The following is a 12,088-nucleotide window of genomic DNA, read 5'->3' as shown; positions in this document are numbered from 1 at the left end:
TGCTTCTGAGAAACATGCACCTTCATCAGATCCATGAACAAAGGAGTGTTTAATCCTTATATTTTATACCAGGAGCACTTAGAGTTTTACTCCTACTCAAACTACAGGGAGAGAACTCCATCAAGCATCCACGTTTAATGTTTCAAGCTATGAAGTGAGATATTCTCTCAGGTTTGGCCCTGAAACACCTAAATGTGGCTCCTATTTATACTCTGCTATCTTAAGGAGAATGTGGAAGTCTGAAATCCTGTAGGCTCCCAATGACTCATCAGAAAATTTAGGAAAAAGATTCCACAGTGTAAGATATCATAAAATCTTAAGGTTGGATGGGATTTTAAGGTAATTCAGTTTAAGGGTTCCCAGACTTTGAGATTTCAAGAACTAGGAAAATTTCAAAAAGCAAAGCAAGATAAAAATGAAAACAGATAATTGACCTAGGATGGCCACATTAGTTTCTTAGGGCTGCCATAACAACTCATCACAAAGTAGGAGGCTTAGATAACAGAAATGTATTGTCTCAAGGTTCTGAGGCTAGAAACAGAGATATAAGCTGTGCCCATATTTTGTTCCTTCTGAGGGCTTTGCAGGGAAATCTGTTCCACGCTTCTTCCCTAGCTGCTAGAGGTTTGCTAGCATTCTTTGCCATTCCGTGGCTTGTAGATGGCATTCTCCCAGTATCTTTACTTCATCTTTCCTTTGTATGCATCTGTCTCTGTGTCCAAATTCCCCCTTTTTGTAAGGAGACAGTCATATTGGAATAGGACCCACCCTACTGCCCTCCTCTTAACTTGATCATCTGCAAAGATTCTGTTCCTAAATAAGGTCACATTCACAGGTACTGGGGATTAAAACTTTGACATCTTTAAGGAGATGAAATTCAACACCTAACAATGACAAACTTTTACTTTAATTAAGTAAGGAATTAAAAAAAATTCTGCAGTCTATTATCTTCATCTTTTCAAATGGAAGACATTTTAACACAAAACTTTCAGGACTGTCATCATCTCATTGCAAAAGGGAGTCTTTTCACAAAAGCAGGTGCAGTGTTCCTCCAAACAACATGAGAGTGAGGACGGCATTGCTCTTACTTCCTAATATTCCTCTGGGGTTTTGGGGACATTGTCATGGACCACAGGGATCTGTGGAAGGGGTTTCTTTGGCACCCTTCCTTGGACTAGTACAAAGTTTGACCACTGTTAAAAGATCCTCTGTAGGGCACCTGGGTAGCTCAGTTGATTAAGCAACTGCCTTCAGCTCAGGTCACGATCCCGGAGTCCAGGGATCCAGTCCCACATGGGGCTCCCATCTCCACAGGGAGTCTGCTTCTTCCTCTGACCTTCTCGCCTCTCATGCTCTCTCTCACTGTCTCTCTCTCTTAAATAAATAAATAAAATCTTAAAAAAAAAAATCTCTGTAAACTTAGCCTGAGTTTTGAAACTCTCATTCTCTTATATGATGACAAATACAAATAAAACTGACTGTTAAGAGAATACAGTGTGCACTTGATGTAATAGTACTATGCATGACATTCTGTGAGACCTGGCTCCTTTCCTATTCTCTGTATTTTCTTCCTCAAGTATGCTGTGAGCTTTTTCTTTGAAACGGAAACTTGTTTTTGTTTTGTCTCACTGCAGGGACTAAAGAGAGCATTTTAAAACATCTTTGCAGGATCTGAAATCCAAATTTCAGCTTTGTCTCTCCCAGCCTGGTTTTAAAGTAATGCTGAATCAGTCAGCCCTTACAGTGGATTTTTTGTGAAATTTCATGGATTTTGTAGTTGCATGGAATGAGGAGTAACTGCTATTCAAAGGCAATGATTGATCATAAGCAACCACTTAAATCCTGGAAGTACTCGTCTTATTCAGGGATAGAGACAAGTGATAGAGACAAGCTTGCTCGAACCTTTAGAACACTAATCACACACAACAGTAAACTTGGATTGTTAGCGTTGCTATTCATGCCCAGCAACAAACTTGCCCAGAAAGTCCTATATATACACGGAGGCTGAACTATCAACTATCAAGTAGTTTGGAGAAAATAAAAAAAGGATAGGTAAAGATCATGGCTTATATATTATTTAGTCATTTTTTCTGTTTGTCATTTCTTTGTCAGAATTCTGACCTCTCCTGTGGTGTTGTGGGAGTCTTCAGAGTTGAAATGTCAAGAGAGAAACTTTTGGGGGAGAAAAATAAGGGAATGCTAAAAAAATCATGCGGTAGGTAAAAAGATTGGACTTGGCGTCAGACCTAGTGGTTTGTCCCCTGCCTGGGCCACGTTATAGCTGCATAATCTCGGGGACGATATTTACATTCCTTGAGTCTCATTTTCATCATTTATAAGGTAGAATTACCAACAACTACTCAATAAGACTGTCATAAAGATTAACATATCTCTGAAGAGGATAGGAGTGGCTTTCAAGGGAGGGATTTCAAGAAGCAAAGAGTAACTTTAGTGTTCTTTTGCCTAAAGGTGAGCCTTGATCCAAATGCCAAAAGAACTTAAAAATTCACAGAATTTTTTAAAATGCTAATGCTCTTCCATGGGTTATGTAACCCATTTTTTTAAAAGATATGATGAATTTGCCTTCAACAAGAGCAGAAAATAACTAAATATGCTTCGTATCAGACAACCAGAAGGGTACTGAGATGTGTTAAGCTATTCAAGGTCACTTAAAACACTGAGAATTCAATGTAGTTTTCTGGCAGACTTGCAGGCTCAAAATGTCATTTGGTATTTAACAGAGTTAAACTGATGATTATCAGAAAACTACATAAGAAATCAAATTTATCAAACCCTTCAAAAGGTCACTTTCCATTCTGACTACAAGTAAAATGTGCTTCTTGGCATTTGCAATTTCATTTCAGTGTAAGGCAAAAGATACACATTAATTTTACTATTGCATATAGATTAAACATTTTAATTTTGAGAAGATAATTATTGGATCAAAGAAAATGTTAAGCAGAATCTGGAGAATATAATTAAAATATCAGGGAAGCTACCAACAAATCAACTTTCTCTGTCGCTTGTATTACCAGCAGCAAGCGTTCTCTCGACTAGAACATTTGGAGAATTTCGTCTTGGCAGTAGGTTTCAAAGGAATCTTTCCTAACTTATTTGAACATCTTGTATAATAAAATTCTATCCATTCATGGAAAAGTCCTGACTGTTCAGGGACGAGCTTTTAGTCATGTAAAAAGCATTTCACATTCTTGCCTGAACATTGACAAACGAACTCAGGGAGCTGGATTTCAATGAAAATAATGGTTTCTCTCTACGATCTTGACACCTCCCAGCTAAGGCAGATATTGGGGAAAGTCCTGGTGAGGTCGCCTCATCAGGAAATTACAGTGTCCCAAAAAAAGATGCGTGCTGGCAAAATAACCAAGATCCTACTCTACAATTCTTAGCACGTGGGCCTGGGCCCGATAGCATTCTTCATGCCACTGTCATGGCATGACATGACTGAAACAAGGCCGTGTACTGTGAGAGAGGCATCAGGCTGTTCTAGATTTAAATGGCGGTGCTGCACACTTATCTGTCTGGCGTTAGAAAAGTCTTCACCACTCTGAGCTTCCTCTGTACCCTGGGAAACAAGGATCTACCTTGTTGATTATCATGAAAATTAGGTTTAGTGACATAAGGTACCAACCACATGATGGGTACCTTCCCTCAGACTACACAAGGAGGACGACGGTCTAGTAAGTTTTGGATTTGGAGGTAGGAAACTAGATCTAATCTAAGCTGTTTTACTTTGTCCTTAGTTTCCCTCTAGTTCATACTCAGTAGTAACTGAGCATAAAAACAAACAAACAAATAACAGTGGACTTTTCTGCTTTCCAGGAGCCAATCACCTAAGTGCAGAATGCATCATGATGAAATATTGTTCAATATATATCTCGACATGTGCTGTGGGAATGGTATTCTGTCATCTGCTAGAAAGTTGGAAAAGGAAACTGAGAAATGTTTTTGCTCTAAGGGAGGTTACAATTAGTGGAGGAGGAAGACAGAGGGCAGGGCTGTGTTTATCCTTGGAGGGTCTAGTATAATTTATGAGTACACAGCACTTAGAGATGTGCTTTCACTTGTAACAGTTCTTCTCTGTATGCTTCTCGCTTAAGATTGACTTTGCTTGGTACCAGCCACGTTTAAATACATGTCCGCAGGTGAGAGCCACCATTTACTAAGCCCCACTCTGTGCCTGGCACTTGGCTGAGTGCTTTGAATACACGATCTTGTTCAAACGTCACACCAAACCTGAGGTAGGGTTCTTATCAGGATGTTACAGACAAGGAAGCACAGGTCTTAGAGGTTCCCGAACATTCTTCAGAATGACAGCTAATAAGGGACTGAAATGCAGGTCTGTCGGCCTCCAGTCTTTTTGCCCCTGAAACTCCACATTTTGCTACTTCACCTTTAGGTACCCCACACCAGAGGTCATCTCGTAGATGTTCCGTAATACTTATTCATTTCTGGCCTAGAGGAGGTCCTTTCGAAACTGACTCAGACCTATTTTGGATCTGTCCTTCCCAGCTGAGGGAGATTTCAGAGCAAAGATTGTGTTGATTTGTTACAGTCCCTACTTGTAAGGGTTACCTCAAATGTCTTTTTCTAAGACTCATGGCACATGTCTCTCTTACTTGGTTCTCCAAATTATATAAAGAATTTGCTCAACATTGTTAGGACCTTTTGGGATCTGAGTTGATGATTTTACACTGGCATATTTTGTAATCTTCCCTTCCTTAGGCTATGAGTAAGGTTGCAAAAAAGACCATGCTATTTTTATGATTGTTGTTGTTAGAGAAAAAGAATTCTCTGCAAGTCCGTGAGCTGTAAAGCAAACAGCATGGCTCAAGAACACAGTTCCGGCCCCGGGGAGCTAGCCACCATGGATGTAGAAGGCACTGACTGTTTCCACATCCTCAAACAGTTGCAGACATCACTCAATGTTCCTATATTTGAAAGCGGGAGGGGCTTTTTTGGCTTGCTTGTTTCTTTCTTAAGATTTGCCTTTGTCAGAGAGAAGATAACCTCTACAAAGGGTAGTAAGGAGGGAGAGAAGGAGCAGTACTAGAGGAGCTAAATTGTTCAACCTCACTGAAATGTTTCTGGCAGCTTTATCAGTGCTTTACGGTAAGTCTGAGGGTAACATCTCCAGCCATGGGTGATTGTGTTTATAGCAGATGGGATTACAGGAAATGCATTCTAAAATCAAATAGAAATCATTTTTGGATTATTGTTTCTTCATTCTTGGTTAAACAATCACCAGTTGGGCGCCTGTGTGATGAACGATAGTCCCCCACCTGCTAGCAGCTCACGGCCTAGGAACAGAAAGAGACAGGAAGGAGTGGGGTAAGTGTTTGTGAGAGTGGATTTGCTGGCTGGACATGAAATCCAAACAGCAGCCACTTAGTCTCACCTGCTAGGGACTGTGTCAGGGAAACCCAGCCTGAGGAAGCTAAAGGTGAGTTTTATGAGGTGAGGAGAAGTCACTGTGGCAAAGATGCGGGTTCCTGAGAGGATAGCATGCAAATAAATATGAAGAAAGTAAGAGGGCTTACTGTGTTTAAGGTAGGAGAGAAATAAAGCAAAACTCCTATGAATGTTTGTAGGGGACAAGATGGAGTCACTCGCGTCAAGCAGGGATGGAAGCAGCCAAGGGCATCGTCGCTTTTACTGGATATCGCTGAAACCAGCACAGGTTGACGTCACCCAAACTTATAACCTGCAGAGCCAGGGGAGGCCTGCAGAGGCCCCAGATTGATTAAACTCCTTTACAAAGAGAAGGTTTTTGCAGCAAATTGTCAGAATCTCCAGACACAGACCCTTTCATGTCTGACGGCATCAAAAAGGTAACGGCGGCCGAAGGTTCTGCCCGATGGAGCCCTGAACATAACCGAGATCCTCCACGGCTTGAACACAGTAACTGACTTTGAATTGGATTTGTTAACGCCTCGTGGTATCTTGTAGGTTGTGTGACTTTGTCTCGTGCTTTCTTTGTGTGACATTCATGAAGTCAAGTGAAGTGCATTATGAAATTGAGTTTGGAATCCTTTACAATGGTGTGAGAGTTGCTCTCTGACTGAATAAAGCTACCAGTGGAAGCACACACACACACACAGACATGCACACATCAGTCCATGAGCACGCAGTTGAGATGAGGCCTGGGTCTGGTCCTGGTCAGCTCTTGGCACATGCTCCTTATTATGCTCAATCTACCACTTACTGGCTTTCTGATTTTAAGAATACCACTTATCCTCTAGAAGCTTCAGGGTTCTTATTGGTAAACTAATGATAAGAATATGCTATAGTATTTCTATTTTTAATTTTTTTGAGGAACCTCCATTCTGTTTTCCGCAGAAACTGCACCAGTTTGCATTCCCACCAACTGTGCAGGAAAATTCCTTTTTCTCCACATCCCTGCCAACAATTGTTGTTTCTTGTGTTTTTTATTTTAGCCATTCTGACAAGTGTGAGGTAATACCTCATTGTGATTTTAATTTGCATTTCCCTGATGGTGAGTGATTTTGAGCATCTTTACCTGTGTCTGTTGGCCATCTGAATGTCTTCTTTGGGGAAAAAAAAAAAATGTCCTCTTCCCATTTTTTATTAGATTGCTTGTTTTTGTTTTGTTTTGGTTTGGGTTTTTTTTGTTTGTTTGTTTGGTTGGTTGGTTTTTTGTTGTTGACTTGTTTATATATCTTGGATATTAACCCCTTACCAGATATATCATTTGCAAATATCTTCTCCCATTCAGTAGATTGTCTTTTTATTTTGTTGATGGTTGTCTTTGCTGTGCCAAAGCTTTTTATTTTGAGGTAGTGCCAATAGTTTATTTTTGCTTCTGTTTCCCTTGCCTCAGGAGATGCATCTAGAAAAATGTTGCCACGGCTGTCAGAGAAATTACTGCCTGTGTTCTCTTCTAGGATTTGTATGGTTTCAGGTCTCATGTTTAGGTCTTAATCCACTTTGAGTTTATTTTTGTGTGTGGTGTTAAAAGTGGTCCATTTTCATTCTTTTTACATGTAGCTGTTGTTTTTCCAACACCATTTTTTGAAAAGATGGTCTTTCCCCCATTGTATGTTCTTGCCTCCTTTATCAAAGATGAATTGACCAAACATATGTGGTTTATTTTGGGGGTCTATATCCTGTTCCATTGATGTGTGTCTAATTTTGTGCCAGTACCATACTGTTTTGATTATTACTATAGCTTTGTAGTATATCTTGAAATCTGGATTATGATACATTCAGCTTTGTTCTTTCTCAGGATTGCTTTGGCTATTTGGGGTCGTCTATAGTTCCATACAAATTTTTATATTTTTTGTTCTAGTTTTGTGGAAAATGCTGTTGATTTTTTTTAAAGATTTTTTTTTTTATTATTTACTTATTTGAGAGACAGAGAGAGAGCATGAGAGGGGAGAAGTTCAGAGAGAGAAGTAGACTCCCCTCAGAGCTGGGAACCCGATGCAACTCGATCCAGGGACTCTGGGATCATGACCTGAGCTGAAGGCAATTGCTTAACCAACTGAGCAACCCAGGTGCCCCATGCTGTTGGTATTTTCATAGAGATTGCATTGAATCTGTAGATTGCTTTGGGTAATATGGACATTTTCATAATATTAATTCTTCTAATCCATCAGCATGAAATATCTCTCCATTTGTTTATGTTAAATCATCATTTCTTTAATTAGCATTTCATAGTTTGCAGAGTACAGGTTTTTCACCTCTTTGGTTAAGTTTATTCCTGAGTAGTTTATTCTTTTTGGTGTAATTGTAAACACTGTTGTTTTTAAAGTTCCCTTTCTATGACATTGTTGTTGGTGTATAGAAATGTTACTGATTCTTAGGTATTATTTTTGTATCCTGCCATTTTACTGAATTCATTCATTACTTCTAGTAGTTTTTTTGGTGGAGTTGTAAATTTCTCTATGTATAATGTCATGTCATCTACAAGTAGTGACCGTTAGCTTCTTCTTTACTAATATTTCTTTGCCTCTTCTTTGTCTCTTATTTCTTTTTCTTGTCCGATTGCTATGGCTAGGACTTGTAATTCTACACTGAATAAAAGTTAAATGCCAGTTATTATTACCATTGTTCCTATTGCCTGTTGAATGCTGAGTGCAAGGTCTACCTTCCCCTCAACTCTGTGCCCCCAAAGTCCTTGTCTAGTGATCTGTACATAGTAGTTTATCAAGAAATAATTGCTGAATTGAGCTGAATTGAAATGGTATAACACAGAAGCACCAAATGATGTTTCTGAAAGAGGTGAAAAAGAATTCATGCATGCTTACTGTATAACTTCAGGTAGTCATACCGTAAAGGTCAAGAGTGACATTTGGGGATGAAGGACAGGAAAAGAGCTAAGGTATTAAGTAAAAAGGAAGGTAACTTCTAATAGTAAAGAAAGCAAAATAACCCAAGAGAAGGAGACTAAGAAGAAGTCTTCACACAGATACCTGAGGCTTTCAAGAGGAAGTTAGTAATCTGACATTTTTTCTTTTTGGCTTAAGATTTTATCAATATATCTCCTCAGGAATCATCAATTACATTGTTTCTGCAAGGAAAAAAACTATAGGGCATAAACTTTACAAAAAATGAGTTATTTTTGTAATTTAATAATATAACATATATATTTTATTATTTATACTAGCCTAGAATAGGAACCTGATCTGAACACCTAATTTGATATATTATTTGGCTTGTATTGTGATTCTTATTTTATTTTTATTTTTTGGTAATTTAATTTTTTCTGAATACAAGACATGTTAATCTTTATATATAAATTCAAAAAATTAAAATAATTACCTTTGCACCTTCAAACTAAGCTTGTCCAACAGAGAAATAAAATAATTATATTTATTATTAACAGAACATAAATAAAATATAAACCAACAAGATGGAGCAGTACAACCTTAAGTGGAAATTCTGATGTACAGGATTTAGATTTGGGGGTTAATTTGCATGTTGCAAAGGGGTAATTTAGCATAGATTTAGATACAGTAGGTCAGCAGCATGTAAATCTAAGCGAAGGTGGTATCAAAAAGAGGAAAAACTTCCTCAAACACCAGATAAATTCAGGAGTTCTCAAGCATTTTATTTCCCTAACAGACCTTCCACACTCTCGCAGTGTACTAAGGCTCACTCTATCTCAGATGGCTTCACCACACAAGGGTGCCAAGCAGGTGGGGGAGGGATCTCTAAGGAAGAAGAATCTTTTTCTCCCTTGCACGAATGCATGGGTAAACAACAGCTCTGCTATATCCATATCTCTCCATCAGAAGGAAAAAAAATCCCAAATACACAAATCAAGTTCTACTTTCTTACTACAGAAGAGTACATGCTCCTTTCCTAGCATCTCCAGTGATTTTAAAAGCCTGGGAGGCTGACTGGAAAATGAGGGTCAACATACATTTTACCACTCCTGAGCTTCCCTGTCCATCTTTGTGGTTCTTTCTGGGCCTTTGTTACCAATTCTTTGGTGGCTTTTCAGAAGCGTTGAATCTGCCTGAGAGCATAAAATGCTATCTCCCTAGTGCCCTTCATGCCTCTTAGGCGTCTCCTTCAACACAACCATGCTGCTGCTTTTTCTGCTCAGTCAAGGGGCTGGTTGGGGCTGTTTTCTACTCAGCTGGAGAAAGGCCAGGGTACTGCTTGCCAGCATACATGGTATGGTTCTGCTGATCTTCAAAGAGTCAACACCCACAGCTTTGCATGCTTTGATTACCACCAAAACGAAAGAGACGGCGTTGTTGCTTCATTGCTCTCCAGCCAGGATTAAACCCATATGAAGCTGCCTTTTCCCATCCTTATTTTGAGTTACTCAGTGGAAGAAAGAAAATATTTCTCTGCTCTTGTTTACATGCTGGTCTATAGTTTGTATTTGAATATGAGCTTTGGCATATTATGAAACCTAGCAGAGCCACCCAACTAGAAAATGATAGCTGACATAAATCAGGCAGCTCACATTAAAACAGATTTGTAAAATCTGTTTTATATTTTCTAATGCACCAGAGAGGGTAACAAAACTTTGGATATTTAAAAACAGAGAGAAATTATTTAGGGACTTCATTGGAAAATAAGTATCAAGGGCTACAAACAAAATCCATCTTATAAAGAACCTAGAATCGAACTGAAAAGACGCTAACTTCAATTATTTCCTTGGCCATAAGAAATAACAGGAGGTATAGATTCAGAAACCTGAGACTCACCTCTCCCCTTGCTCACCCCACCATACACACAAACAAAAATAATAATAAAATAAAAATAAAAGGATGCTGCTCAACAGGAACCAGGGACAACATAAACACATTTGGTTTAAAAAAAGAAGTATAATAATTATGATTAACAGCATGCAGAACGATCAGCAAAAGAGATTGGAGAGCAAAGCCAACCACAACGTGAAGTTTCAGCTTTTAAAAGTCTATTCAGGGGCGCCTGGTTGGGTCAGTCGTTAAGCATCTACCTTCGGATCTGGTCATGATCCCAGGGTCCTGGGATCCAGATCCACATTAATAAGCTCCCCGCTCCGTAGGGAGCCTGCTTTTCCCTCTCCCTTTGCCTACTGTTCCCTCTACTTGTGCTCTCTCTATATATCAAATAAATAAAATCTTTATTAAAAGAAGTCAGTACCAAGTAAGGTGTGAAAAATACCACGAAGAAACCTATTTAATAAATTATCCACTAAGTCCCTTTTAGATTGCAGTGCTCTGTAGAATTATAATGGAGATGAAAAAAGATCTGAAGTATCATTAGAGTGTATATGAATGCCCTTTCCCCAGTTCAGATGGTCTCAAACTCTCACCATTAGCATTTAGAGGGGCTCTTAACACCATGCTGTAAGCCTTCTCTCCACGACCACAGAGGAAACCGTAAGCTTCTTTTCCAAGACTTCCAGATCCTTCATGATCCGTCCCAAACCACCTTCCTAGTTTCACCCTTAGGACCCTCACTCTCACATCCCCTATGCTTGTTTTCCCCAGTGTCAACTTATCCTTTCTCTTCTTCCTCAGGAGCAAGAAGTGTTTAAGAACTTGGGGTCTGAGGACGCCTGGGTGGCTCAGTAGGTTAAGCCACTGCCTTTGGCTCAGGTCATGATCCCAGGGTCCTGAGATTGAGTCCCGCATTGGTCTTCTTGCTCGGCAGGGAGCTTGCTTCTCTCTCTGCCTCTGCCTGCCTCTCTGCCTGCTTGTGTGCTCTCTTTCTGACAAATAAATAAATAAATAAAATCTTTTAAAAAATTAAATTAAAAAAATTAAAAAAAAAAAAGAAAGAAAGAACTTGGAGTCTGGAATTAGACAAGACTGGATCCAAAGGCCGGCTCTGCCATATACCCAGAGTGTGACAGCTAACAAGTCATTTCATTCATTCATGAATGCACAAATTCAACAATATTTATTGAGGTTCTTTCTAGTGCTAGGCTTTGTACTGCACACTGGGGATCTAGTAAAGAAGAGTATAAAGTTTGAGGCCTTTATTCTCATTGAGGGTGACAGAAAATATCCAATAAATGTCATGATGAACAATAAAGCAGGATAAGGGTTCAGAGTGACGTGGGACTGGAATGAGAGTGGGTGGAGTTTTCCACAGGCTGGTGAGGAAGGCTTTTCCGAGAAGATGGCATTTGGTCAGAGGCCTGAAGGAACAGAGTGAGGTGTGTTGATATCAGGGAGACAGTGTTCCAAGGTAGGGGGATCAGCAAGGAGCATTCTTGGTGCACTTGAGGAGCAGCAAAGAGGGGGAAAGGGGGATGTAGAGTGATGGATTCAGGAGAGAGTGGTTAGAAATGATGTCACAGTGGTTGAGGGTCTTGGAGGGTCTCAAAAATCATGTAGGATCTTGAAAGCTGTGCTAAGAACCTTAGGTTTTAAAGCAACTGAGATGGAAAGCTGTTGGAGTTTGTTCAGAACACTGACATTATCTGATTGGTGTTTTTAAAAGACCACAAAGAGACCAGGTGTAAGGCAATGGCAGCAGCAGAGAGAGCAGTTTCTGCCTAAGTCTGAGAGAGATGATAACAGCTTTGATTGGAACAGGGGTGGAGAAGACAAGACGTGACAAGATGACTTCAGTGTCCTCTTCAGGAATTACTCCC

The 12,088-nt window shown here is 39.6% G+C and overlaps 1 protein-coding gene across 1 annotated transcript in view; it reads left to right on the top strand.

Moving 5' to 3' along the window:
* The window catches only part of PTGER3 (prostaglandin E receptor 3), a 185,516-nt gene that overhangs the window by 148,552 nt on the left and 24,876 nt on the right, over nucleotides 1-12,088 (top strand). The gene's annotated exons all lie outside the window — the stretch shown is intronic.

This window comes from Lontra canadensis, unplaced genomic scaffold (assembly GCF_010015895.1).
Source record: "Lontra canadensis isolate GAN:19392208 unplaced genomic scaffold, GSC_riverotter_1.0 scaffold40, whole genome shotgun sequence".
Lineage (NCBI taxonomy): Eukaryota > Metazoa > Chordata > Mammalia > Carnivora > Mustelidae > Lontra > Lontra canadensis.
The sequence above is the reverse complement of the archived record's forward strand: the minus strand, read 5'-3'. Positions and strand labels throughout refer to the sequence as shown.